We start from the raw sequence: 12,286 nt of genomic DNA on the forward strand, positions 1-12,286 counted from the left end.
ATAAAAGTTCCAGGCTCGCTGGGCGCAGTGGTAATCACGCCTGTAATACTAGCACTCTGGGATGCCGAGGCGGGAGGATTGCTCGAGGTCAGGAGTTCAAAACCAGCCTGAGCAAGAGTGAGATCCCGTCTTTACTAAAAATAGAAAGAATTAATTGGCCAACTAAAAATATATATAGAAAAAGTTAGCCAGGCATGGTGGCGCATGCCTATAGTCCCAGCTACTCTGGAGGCAGGAGGATTGCTTGAGCCCAGGAGTTTGAGGTTGCTGTGAGCTAGGCTGACGTCATGGCACTCTAGCCCGGGCAACAAAGTGAGACTCTGGCTCAAAAAAAAAAAAAAAAAAAAAGTTCCAGTTCCAGGCTACATGTGATGGCTCATTTCTATAATCCCAATATTTTAGGAGGCTGAGGCAGGAGGATCACTTGAGGCCAGGAGTTCATGACCAGCCTGGGCAACACTGCAAGACCTGTCTCTACAAATAATAAGAAAAATTAGCCAAGCACTGTAGTTCTAACTAATAGGGAGGCTGAGGTTCTATTATAGCTCACTGTAACTTCAAACTCCTGGGAAGAGGCTCAAAGAAGAGTTCAAAGTTATAGTGAGCAATGATAGAGCCATTATACTCTAGCCTGGGTGACAGAACCAGATCCTGTCTCAATCAATCAATCAATAATATTTTAGCCATTATTAATCTGCCCAGAATTAATCCCAAATCAGTAGAATGTAGCTAATTTCAGATTTCATTTTAAAATCATTCTTCCTGAAAAATGTTAATGAAATCACAGGCACAGTAAGACTATAAAATTTCACTCACAAAATGTAAATAAACTTTGTCTGTAATTCCAGGAAATCACAAAAACAAGAGCTATTAGTGTGACTACCAAATTTACCTCCATCCTGAAAATTAAACATGAAACCCAAGGGGAATAACTCAAAGCTTTAACCACTCTCTGTAAATCAAAGCTCTTTGAACACATACTTCAAAGGATATAGGATACAAAATTCAATAATTTATTAGGTAAAATAATAATTCCAAAAATGTATGCACCAACAAATAGGGATTACATTGTTTTGGCAATAATAGTTGCATAATTCAGGGCTGTACAGTTATAGTAATAGCTTTAAATGACTAATAAGATATTTCAGAACATTTGTATGTAGTTTCTAAATAGACCACCTTTTCCTAAGCTGCAGTGATAAATGAGAAAAGGGAATAGTTTCAAACATTCACCTGGTGTGGGCAGAATGCCATTTCAGCTAAATACTATTATAACATTTGGTCCTATGTAATTATGATAATAATACCTTGCACATATATCCTATATATCACAGAAGTCATTTCCAATCATCTGTGAGTTCAAGGGCCCCAGGGTACACAGGAGTTTCTGCCTACTCTGAATCCATCAAACACACCCTACTTTCTGGAGACCACTCTCTTTCCTAGTCTAAATACAGACTGAACAAATGTCTAACATTTTTCAAGCACATGTAAATGCTGGTATAATAAAACCAAATTTCATGTCAGTGTTTCTGAATTCACAGTAGCTTGTCATTTAGTATTTTCTCAATCAAGGAATTTTTTTTTAATGCCTACAGCACCCAGTATTCCCAAGTGGTGTCCAATCAAGTACTAATTAGACCTGACCCTGCTTAGCTTCCCAAATCAGCCGAGATCAGGTGTGTTCAGGGTGGTACGGCTGTAGACTCAATCAATGCACACTGAATACACAACTTCCATCTAATAGTTGATAACGATGACAATTAGCTTGTTTAACATTACAGTATTTTTTATCAACAAATAATTGTACATATTTATCACATACAACAGGATGTTTTACAATATGCACATATTGTGGAATGGTTCAATCAAGCTAATTAATATATGCATTACCTCACACATTTTTTTGTGGTAAGAACACTTAAAATCTCTCCGCAATTTTCAAAATATGGTACATTGTTATTAACTACAATCATCATGTTGTACAACAGATCTCTTGAACTCATTCCTCCTGTCTAACTGAAATTTTATATCATTTAACTAACATCTCCCTAACCTCCCCGTTAAGAATTTTTTGTTTTTTAAAGTCCTTGGCTGGGCACAATGGCTCACGCCTGTAATCCTAGCACTCTGGGAGGCCAAGGTGGGAGGATTGCTTAAGCTCAGGAGTTCAAGACCAGCCTGAGCGAGAGCGAGATGCCATCTCTACTATAAATAGAAAGAAATTAGCCAAACAACTAAAAATAGAAAAAATTATTAGCTTTTGAGTGGTTTTAAACACTAATGCAAAGAAAGAAAAGAAAAAATAATAAATTTATAAATAAAATTAAAAAGAAAGAAAAAATTAGCCAGGCAAGGTGGTGCATGCCTGTAGTCCCAGCTACTTGGGAAGCTGAGGCAGGAGGACGGCTTGAGCCCATGAGTTTGAGGTTTGTGTGAGTTAGGCTGATGCCACGGCACTCTAGCCCAGGCAAGAGAGTGAGACTCTGACTCAAAAAAAAAAAAAATCCTGTTAAAAATAAGGTCCTTGCCATCAAATAAGATCCGGAACCATTGAGTTAGTGTCTACTTTCCAAAGCAAGTTCATGATCTTTTAACTCATGATTCTGTGGTGAAGCTTTTTCAGCCCTAGAAGACCACCTATTAAAGATGGTACTTTCCAGAATGGAACACAATATTGTGCAATCAACGCTGAAAAAAGGCAACTTCATACTGCAGCAACATGTCCAGGTAGAAGGCAATCTCACCCTATTCAAAGCTGCTTTGGCATATAAAATTTCCCTAAATTATTATTCCTAAAATTTCACTTTCTGTAGAGATACTTAGAGTTCACTGCAAGCCAAATATAGTAAGCTTTTAAAGCTGCCTTGTTTTAGGAACACTCTGAAGAAAGCCTGCTGCAAAGTGGAAATGGGAGTGACTGGTAAGAAAAGAAAGGACACACATGAAGCCACCTCATCCCCACTCTGCCCTGTCCATCTCATCCGCCCCTATCTTCCCACTCAACTCATCCCAGCCCTTTTGACCAACTCTCTGGAAATCCAGATACATGGTTAAGACACTACATCCTTACCAGACCCCTGGCTGTCCTCTGAGGCCTCTCAGGGAGAAGCAATCTTTCCTCCCCTAACCTACATGCCTCAAGGATACAATGGGTCCATGTCCTTCTTGTTCCTCACAGCCATTTTCAAATCTTCTTCCTCCTTGCAAAACCCCAGCTTCTTTCAAACTCATGCCCTGGAGCTTTGCTGCCTGCTGTCCACTCCCAGATGTCAAGGGCTTATCTCCCCACCCTGCCTCTGCTGTGGCTGGCTTCGAGTCACCTGCCCTCCCATCCAGCAGCCAGGGGGATACGCTTACTCCCTGCTTCTCTGTTCTAGTTCTCTTCATCACCAAACCTTCTCTATCCCCCAGTTAAAACCCGCTTCAAGGCCAAAACGTGGTCCTTGTCATCACCCCCCAAAGCCAGATTCCAAACACCCTCCCTTCCTTTTCCTGCAGATTGTTTACCTGAGCACTCCACACCCAACAGTCACTTGACCTCAACAAGGCTCCCAATCAGTAACCTCAATTTTTCGATCATATATCCCCTGCCTCTTGTCCTCATTTCCTTTCTTACCAATTTAAAATCTGTCCTGTCCCCCTTGCCTCTGTCCTCCTTCCCAACAACCAAGCAGCTAAATTTTGCCAGAGAAAAATCATACAAGCAGGCTGGTTTCACATTTTAGATTCAAAACCACAAACCTCAGTGGGCACACAACACTGCCCAGCAAGCCTACTATACTTCCCTAATAATTTTGCTTTCTCAACCTCTGAGACAGCGATTTCTCAGTTCTCTTTTTAATCTTCAAACAACTTTCTCTCCTCCTTCACCTAGTACCATGGCTTTATGCCAATGACTCCCAGATTCATGGCTCTAGCTCAGACGATCCAGGTTCCAACTGACCACCTGATATCCCTCCATGGATCCAAAACAGAATAGTTCATTTCTCCTTCCAAATCTAGCACCCACCCACCCCTCCCCCATATTCCCCACATCAGTAAAGGGTACTGCCTCCTGGCTAGTCTGTCAAAGTAACTAGGAGATATCCTTTATTTTTTTTCTTTCAGCTTCCACATTCAATCCATCACCTAAGTCCAGTCTTTTTCACCTGCAAAATAAAATCCAAATTCACCCTCCTCTCTCCACCACCACTGCCACCAGCCTAAGATAAAGCACTGGCATTTCCCAATTGCCTACTGTAACAGCCACCAGCAGGGTTTCACCATTTCCATGTCTACCCCACCCCAATTCAGTCTCCACACACCAGCCAGAAATATATCTTCAAACATAAATCAGACCCTGCTTAAACCCTGTCCTGGCTTCTGAACAGTCAAATAAAAAGAGACTCTTTGCCAGGACCTTCAAAACCTGTCTAACCTGGCCCTCTGCAGGCAAGCAGGACTGCTGAGGGTTGGGGGCAGCATCTGACATCAGGGCTGGTGGAAGGAGGCGACAGATGGAGGAGAGGACTGCCTGACCCCAGGACCAAATTGGAGAGGTTCGGTTTTGCTTGTTTTAATATCTTTTATTTTTTTTATTTTTTTGAGACAGAGTCTCACTTTGTTGCCAGGCTAGAGTGAGTGCCGTGGCATCAGCGTAGCTCACAGCAACCTCAAACTCCTGGGCTCAAGTGATCCTCCTGCCTCAGCCTCCCGAGTAGCTGGGACTACAGGCATGCACCACCATGTCCGGCTAATTTTTTTTCTATGTATATTAGTTGGCCAATTAATTTCTTTTTTTTTTTTTTTTTTTTTTGAGACAGAGTCTCGCTTTGTTGTCCAGGCTAGAGTGAGTGCCGTGGCGTCAGCCTAGCTCACAGCAACCTCAAACTCCTGGGCTCCAGCGATCCTTCTGCCTCAGCCTCCCGAGTAGCTGGGACTACAGGCATGTGCCACCATGCCCGGCTAATTTTATATATATATATCAGTTGGCCAATTAATTTCTTTCTATTTATAGTAGAGACGGGGTCTCGCTCTTGCTCAGGCTGCTTTTGAACTCCTGACCTTGAGCAATCCGCCCGCCTCGGCCTCCCAGAGAGCTAGGATTACAGGCGTGAGCCAAAGCGCCCCGCCAATTTCTTTTTTATTTATAGTAGAGACGAGGTCTTGCTCTTGCTCAGGCTGGTTTCGAACTCCTGACCTTGAGCAATCCACCCACCTCGGCCTCCCAGAGTGCTAGGATTACAGGCTTGAGCCACCACACCCAGCCAATATCTTTTATTAATTTGTAATTGTAACATATGCATAAGGTAGAAAATTCAAAAGACAGTAAAGTCTCCCTCCCCTGTTCTCAGTCCACCTTGTTCCCCTCCTACCAGTTTCTTTCATTCCTTGACCAATGTGTACCTCTGCACACACATACAGATAGCACACAGCACAGTATTTATTATGCATCTTTTTTTCCTTCACTTATCAGAGGTTCAAGGTCCATCCATATCAGCACCTACAGAGCTGCCACACTCTTCTGAACATGTGCACAGTCTTCTAGACATGAACAAATATTGAGATGTTTAACTGATCCCCCACCATGCAGCTGGATGGCTCCTAATCCTTTGCCAGGCCACATAATGAGGGGCTAGCCCAGCTCTTTTCTACTTTGCCCACCCACCTCCCAACTTCCCACCACTCCTCCATGCTCACCACTACCTCCCCACATTTGATCCCCCTCCTGTCCCTGTCCCTGAGCCCAGCAAGCCTTCTCTTGCTTGGGGCCTTTGTGTTTCCTGTTCCACAAGAGAAATGCTTTTCTCCTGGTTCTTAGCAAATGGCTTGCTTCTTTTCCTGGCTTGTCACTCAAATGTTACCCCCTAAAGTGACCTGCCCTGACCACCCTATCTAAAATGATCTCCCTCAGTTACTAGCTCTCTCATCTATTTGTTTCCTTCAGAACATTTCTCTCAATATAATTATCTGGTTTCACTGTTTACATGTTTTTATGTTCATCCATAAAAACAGTGGCTTTCTCTATCCTAAGTTCATAGCTATATCCCTAGGACCTAGCAGAGCATTTAGCATGATCAATAAAGATTTCTGAATGAATAAATTCGCTGACTGATAGCTGAACTCTGAATGCTTACGAGGTGCCAGGCATTGTGCTAGGTACTTGCCATGTATTTATCACATTTAGTTGTCCAGACATTTTACAGATAAGAAAACAGATATCAGAAAGTACTCTCCGAGGGGGGGGGATGGACATTTATTGAAACCTTAAAATCTGTACCCCCATAATATGCTGAAATAAAAAAAAAAGAAAGTAATCTCTCATAAGAGATGGTGTGTGCATTCCCACCTAGATCCCACTCTAGATTATTATATAGTGTAAGAGGAAAGATTAAGATTGAAAACATCCCAAACTAGGTAAAACACAGTAATTATTAATGGGACTATCACACCTTAAACTTAGAGGTATACATCCAGGATGGGGGAAAAACCCCACCTTATTGGTAAGAGTGGTTCTCTTACACACTTAAATGAGAAGGGCACTAACAATTACCTCACTCAGACTTCAGTTTTTACATCTGCAATAAAAAGATTATGTGTATTCAAAGTGTGTAAAGAGGTGGGAAAGTATTAAATGGGTAGTTGAGTTCACCATTTTTACAGTACTTTGTATGTTGTAATTTAGTATCCTAATGCTCAACACTGACACAGGTATCTTTTTTATCCCACGCTATCTCATTTGAAGCCATTTACTTGTATCACATAAATCCTCTTTATTTAAAACTCAAGTCTTCGGCCGGGCGCGGTGGCTCACGCCTGTAATCCTAGCACTCTGGGAGGCCGAGGCGGGCGGATTGCTCGAGGTTGGGAGTTCGAAACCATCCTGAGCGAGACCCCGTCTCTACTAAAAATAGAAAGAAATTAATTGACCAACTAAAAAAAAATATATATATACAAAAAATTAGCTGGGCATGGTGGTGCATGCCTGTAGTCCCAGCTACTTGGGAGGCTGAGGCAGGAGAATCGCTTGAGCCCAGGAGTTTGAGGTTGCTGTGAGCTAGGCTGACACCACGGCACTCACTCTAGCCTGAACAACAAAAGTGAGACTCTGTCTCAAAAAAAAAAAAAAAAAACTCAAGTCTTGGCTAGGCGCAGTGGCTCACGCCTGTAATCCTAGCACTCTGGGAGGCCAAGGCGGGCGGATTGCTCAAGGTCAGGAGTTCAAAACCAGCCTGAGCGAGACCCCGTCTCTACTAAAAATAGAAAGAAATTAATTGATCAACTAAAAATAAAAACCAGCCTGAGCGAGACCCCGTCTCTACTAAAAATAGAAAGAAATTAATTGACCAACTAAAAATATATATAAAAAAAATTAGCCGGGCATGGTGGCACATGCCTGTAGTCCCAGCTACTCAGGAGGCTGAGGCAGTAGGATCCCTTGAGCCCAGGAGATTGAGGTTGCTGTGAGCTAGGCTGATGCCATGGCACTCACTCTAGCCTGGGCAACAAAGTGAGACTCTGTCTCAAAAATAAATAAATAAATATAGAAAAAATTAATTGGCCAACTAAAAATATATAGAAAAAATTAGCCGGGCATGGTGGCACATATCTGTAGTTCCAGCTATGTGAGAGGCTCAGGCAGGATTGCTCGAGCCCAGGAGTTTGAGGTTGCTGTGAGCTAGGCTGATGCCATGGCACTCTAGCCCAGGCAACAGAGTGAGACTCTGTCTCAAAAATAAATAAATAAATATATTGAACATTACCGAATTTCTAAAAAAAAAATAAATAAAATAAATAAATAAATAAATCTCAAGTCGTCCTGTACATTTTCTTTCTTCTTAAACTGTCTCAACACCACAGATGTAAATACCCAACATTTATCCGTAAAATTATTTTGTCTTATTCCAAGATTCCCAAAACCAAATTCTTTCTACTTATCTTTGAACATGTTCCAAAGACAACTAGTTTTGAAGATAAAACTCTTTCTCTCTTCTAGACAATGGACTTATTATCAAGTTAATGGTCATTGCAGTGACATGTTATCACTGATAACAGGAACAAATCAGAACCTTTAACAATGCACTTGCTCCCCACAGCTAGTGAGCAACAAGACATTGCACAGCCTTTTCTTTTATGAAGCACTGTTTTGAAGTCATTTTCTTATGCAGAGACTGGAAATCAAAGATTAACAGAAGAAAGGTGTCATTCAAGGGACCTCAAAGAGGCATTAAAGTGCAAGTTGGAATCCAAGACCCTCCACTTAATTAACTTCTGTGGGCCTCAATTTCCTCAGTTAAGGGTTAAATCAGATAATTTACACGGAGTTCTTAGTTTAGAGCCTAGTATACAGGAAACATCCAACAAATTGGAAAGAATACAGTGCAAGCACCAACGTACTGTGCACATTCCTTTCAACACTTTACATACATATATGTATAAATTTATGCAAAGGTAAAAATAAAACCAGTGGACAAAGAAGATATCAATTAAGAGTCAAACTCTGCTCACCCCGGGAACTATTTTTGTCCTTATAAACATTTCAGTAAAGGTCACCTCGAGATCGCCTACAATCTTATATTTCAGGAAATACAAAAAAAAAAAAAAAACCGGGGGGGTGGTCCTTTTCCCACTATTCCCTGTCAAAACTGAGAACAAACAGAACACACGCTGCAAATAATACTGAGGGAATGACGAACAAGTAATTTGACCAAATTGCTTGATTGAGATCGCGGTACTCACCAAAACACAAAACCTGTTTCTCCACAAGACCACTCTCCCTTTTTGACCTCTGTACCTCTTTTCCAAAGAGCTTACCCAGGTGAAAAGCATCCTTTCACCTGGCCTAAACGATACGCGCTTTTCTTGTTAAATCAAAATCGCCCAGACTGAAAGGCGGGCCGGCGGGCTGGACGGGCGAGGGGCACAAAGCCCAGCCGCCGCGTGGGCTCGGGCGGGCGGCGGGGTCTCCTCCCGTCCTCGTCCCGCTGCAGCCCCCGCTGTCCCCGCAGCTCCGGGCGGCCGAGCGGAGCAGCCCCAGCCCGGGGCGCGGGTGGAGGGGACAGAGAGACCGGCCGACCCGGCCCACGGCGTCCCACGCACCCGCGGCCGCCGCCTCTGCATCGCCCTCCCGCCCCTGCAAGCCCCTCAGACACGCCCTCCGCCCCCGGACGGGCTCCGGCCCACGCCCCGCGGCTTGCACACCTGAGACTCGCAGTGGTCGCCGCGCTCCCTCCAGCCGCTCCGCTCCCCGGGTCCACTCAGGTGGGCTCGACTCCCGCCCGCCCCGCCGTCACCTCAGCCCCGGCGCCGCCCCGGCCAGGGTTTCCGGCCGCTCACGTGACCGCCCGCCCCAGGGCACGCCGGGAGCTGCAGTCCGTTCTACCAGCGCGCCTAGGCGCGGCCCGGGAGCCGGTGGCTGAGGATGGAGAAGCTAAGACTTTAGGGGGCACCGCTGTATAGATCTTTTTTTTCAAAATATTGTCATTATGGCCGGGCAAGGTGGCTCACGCCTGTAATCCTAGCACTCTGGGAGGCCGAGGAGGGCGGATTGCTCAAGGTCAGGAGTTCGAAACCAGCCTGAGCAAGAGCGAGAGCCCTGTCTCTACTATAAATAGAAAGAAATTAATTGGCTAACTAATATATAGGGAAAAATTAGCCGGGCATGGTGGCGCATGCCTGTAGTCCCAGCTACTGGGGAGGCTGAGGCAGCAGGATTGCTTCAGCCCAGGAGTTTGAGGTTGCTGTGAGCTAGGCTGACACCACAGCACTCACTCTAGCCTGGGCAACAAAGCAAGACCCTGTCTCAAAAAAAAAAAAAAATTGTCATTACTTTCTTTGTGTTTTTAGAAAGTAACTTGCAACTAAGTGTGCTACCGATCTGCCAAAACTTTAGGGTTTTGTTTAAATTAATGAGATGCAATTGCCCACGCAGGCAGGGCCATTAATTAGTCTGCCAGTATTTACAGCAGCCTCAAGGAAAAATTAAGGACCTTACAACACCGGTCTCTAAAGAAGGGCCCTCTGCCCTCTTGGGCTCTCCTTCAACTGTTGGGGAAATATTAGTTTTTTAAAAAATCTTCTCCTGGTGGGGCGGGTGACTCACACCTGTAATCCTCACAGTCTGGGAGGCCAAGGCAGGAGGATTGCTTGAGCCCAGGAATTGGAGAGCAGCCTGAGCAAGAGTGAGACCCTTTCTCTACAAAAAATACAAACATTAGACTGGCATGGTGACACGCTCCTGTAGTCCCAGCTACTGGGAGGCTGAGACAGCAGGATCACATGGGAGGTCAAGGTTGCGGTGACCTGTTACGAGGCCACTGCACTACAGCCTGGGTGCCAGAGTGAGACCCCAACTCCAAAAAGATAAAACAAATCTTCTGCTAACCCAGAAAAACTCCACAAAGATAGTAGAGTAAGAAAACAGTTTTATTACTGAATATGCCTTGAACCAGAATGGGATGCGCATCACAGGCGATGTGCTGCGCTTGCAGAGACAGAAAGGAATCTTACCCCTTTGTGTAGCCCAGTAGATACATTAAGTACATGTTCTCAAGATAGGCAATCACCAGTCCTCAAATAAGAGGACTTGACAGCACTTTTGTCAATCATAGTTCCTCCTAACTTTATCACAGTGACTGGGGAGACCACTCAGGTTGGCTTTATCCAGAGGAGAAACAAACTTCTATCTTTACATACCTGGTTCCGTGTTGCAAAATGGAGTGAGGTGCCCACCAAGTAAGGCTGTTGGGCTCCCATGGGAACTGGGAAGTAGGAACACTAACTCCCTTCATGTTTGTATTTCAAAAAGATCACTCACAGGTCTTTGCGAACACATTTCTGTGTTGTGAGACTGGTGAGAGGTTTAGTTAGCCATTATAAAGATTTATATACGTTTAAAAAAGACAGAAATTTTGAAAGAAAAGGGAAAGTGGGGAGAAGTCTCTTCTCTTATTTTCAATGGGGCAATTAGGCTCTTATTTTTCATTTGTATTTGCCTTTACAAAACACAGGGTGGTTTTGTTTCTACCCATGCAAGGGTGTGGCTGGTGAACTATGATGTCAGGGTTGTAACAGAGGTAAAGGTCTAAAAAAAACAAGGAAATGTTTCATGGGTTGTCTCTTTAAAACCAAAAAAAAAAAAAAAAATTGCATTCATTTCCAAGCCCAGTGATCAAAGGGGCAGAAAAATGTTCTTTGCTGTTTGTTTTCTATTATCTTAAACCATAGGAGATGTCTCAAAAAAAAACAAAATTGTCCAGACAAAGGTCATAAGATTGTCCTCACCAGAGATAACCCAAGTCCAAAACTGATTATAGTTAAGCAACAATAGCCTGACACCGCAGCATGTGATACCACTCATGTAGACCGCACCACCGAGAAAACCACCCCTTTTAAAAGCCCTGTGTTTCTGCTCCAGGGCAGGATGGTGGTCTTTGAGATGCTAGTCTGCGGTCCTCCTCATTTTCCTCTTTCCTCAAACCACTTGTCCTCATTCTTCATTCTAATTGATTTGGCCTCAGGAACAAGTAGCGAGCATTCAGTAACAGGGTGAGCAAAACTAAAACAGCCAAATGTGTCACTTTTATTCTTAAAAATGTATCATCAGATTCCATTTCTATTTTTTTGTTTGTTTATTTGGGGGGGTTTTTTGGTGTTTTTTTTTTTTTTGAGACAGAGTCTCACTTTGTTGCCCAGGCTAGAGTGAGTGCCGTGGCGTCAGCCTAGCTCACAGTAACCTCAAACTCCTGGGCTCGAGCGATCCTTCTGTCTCAACCTCCCGAGTAGCTGGGACTACAGGCATGCGCCACCATGCCCGGCTAATTTTTTATATATATATCAGTTGGCCAATTAGTTTCTTTCTATTTATAGTAGAGACGGGGTCTCGCTCTTGCTCAGGCTGGTTTTGAACTCCTGACCTTGAGCAATCCGCCCGCCTCGGCCTCCCAGAGAGCTAGGATTACAGGCATGAGCCACCGCGCCCGGCCTGGGGTGGATCTTGACCTACATTCTTTTCTAAGACATAGGCGTGTGACAGTGACTCTCAAAACGACAGCCTGCAGCAGTATTTAGTAGTAACTTTTGTTGTCTTGCTCTACCTGCTCTCACTGAGTTTGTCTTACCCAAAAGAGAGGTTCTTGAAAATTAATGTGTAAATGGAATTTGGGGTGAGACAAATATTTTAAAGGGCATCTGGGCCGGGCGAGGTGGCTCACGCCTGTAATCCTAGCACTCTGGGAGGCCGAGGTGGGCAGATTGCTAGAGGTCAGGAGTTCGAAACCAGCCTGAGCAAGAGCAAGACCCCATC

General features: G+C 44.1%; 1 protein-coding gene across 3 annotated transcripts in view; it reads right to left on the bottom strand.

Moving 5' to 3' along the window:
* SLC37A3 (solute carrier family 37 member 3) overlaps nt 1-9,309 on the bottom strand; it is a 60,525-nt gene extending 51,216 nt beyond the window's left edge. For all 3 annotated transcript variants that reach the window (XM_012768000.3, XM_076006657.1, XM_076006658.1), the window contains exon 1: nt 9,184-9,309. The gene's annotated coding sequence lies outside the window, so the exon portion shown is untranslated. The remainder of the gene's footprint in view (nt 1-9,183) is intronic.
* Nucleotides 9,310-12,286: the final 2,977 nt, after the last annotated feature.

This window comes from Microcebus murinus, chromosome 9 (assembly GCF_040939455.1).
Source record: "Microcebus murinus isolate Inina chromosome 9, M.murinus_Inina_mat1.0, whole genome shotgun sequence".
NCBI lineage: Eukaryota > Metazoa > Chordata > Mammalia > Primates > Cheirogaleidae > Microcebus > Microcebus murinus.